General features: G+C 29.4%; 1 protein-coding gene across 1 annotated transcript in view; it reads left to right on the plus strand.

Annotated features, from left to right (window-relative positions):
- Positions 1–975, plus strand: part of HSPA4L (heat shock 70kDa protein 4-like) — a 75,256-nt gene that overhangs the window by 73,990 nt on the left and 291 nt on the right. The gene's annotated exons all lie outside the window — the stretch shown is intronic.

Here is a 975-nt window from a genome sequence, read left to right on the forward strand (position 1 = left end):
AATGAAAATGTCAAAAGTTATAAAACATTATGAAAAATGGGGACAGAACTGTATAATAAAGATCAACATCTAAGTAGAAAAGTGAATAGATATTGAGACTTACCACTCAGGTGAAACCTCTAAGTCTTCATTATAAGATTTTGCAGTATAAGTCTGTCTTTGACCGAGCTTGAAATGCATGAACTTCCATGGTAAAATCTTACTCTGAGATAAACTTTTCAGTTTAAAAAACATTGCTAATGAAAATGTCAAAAGTTATAAAACATTATGAAAAATGGGGACAGAACTGTATAATAAAGATCAACATCTAAGTAGAAAAGTGAATAGATATTGGATAAGCAATTGACAAAAGAAAAAATACATTTTAAATAAGTATATGAAAAAAGGTATTCATCCTCATCACTAAGAAATGCAAATGTTTTTTTACCCATCTGATTTGGTTGTGTTTACATTTATACTCTTTGCCATAGTTGGCAAGGGTGTGGAGAAATGGATGCTCTCCGTGAGCAATGTGGTTGAATTTGTTGTAGCTTTCTTGGGACCTTGTGTCGGAATATGTATAGAAATTCAAAGTGAGAATAACTTTTAACCCAGAAGTCACAATTTTAGGAATTGATCCTATATTGACTGTTGCACGAGTGCATGCAGATAAGTACCCTTGCTTATAATAGCAAAAAACTGGAAGCAACGTAAGTAGCTATCATTAGGAAATTAATATAAATAAATTGATGCATCTATACAACACTAAGCAGCCACTAAATATATTTTAGATATAGATATATATCTATTTAGATATAAGGATGTATACAACATTGTTGAATGAGAAAAGATTACAAAACCTAAATGTATAAATTTGTATAAATGTATAAATTTGTGTGTTCATAGATTTATGTGTTTGTGTATATATGTATGTATGAACGAACATACATCTAGAAGGATATTCACTAAAATGTTAATATTGTTAATTTATAGGAG

Source organism: Propithecus coquereli, unplaced genomic scaffold (assembly GCF_000956105.1).
Source record: "Propithecus coquereli isolate 6110/MARCELLA unplaced genomic scaffold, Pcoq_1.0 Scaffold195, whole genome shotgun sequence".
Lineage (NCBI taxonomy): Eukaryota > Metazoa > Chordata > Mammalia > Primates > Indriidae > Propithecus > Propithecus coquereli.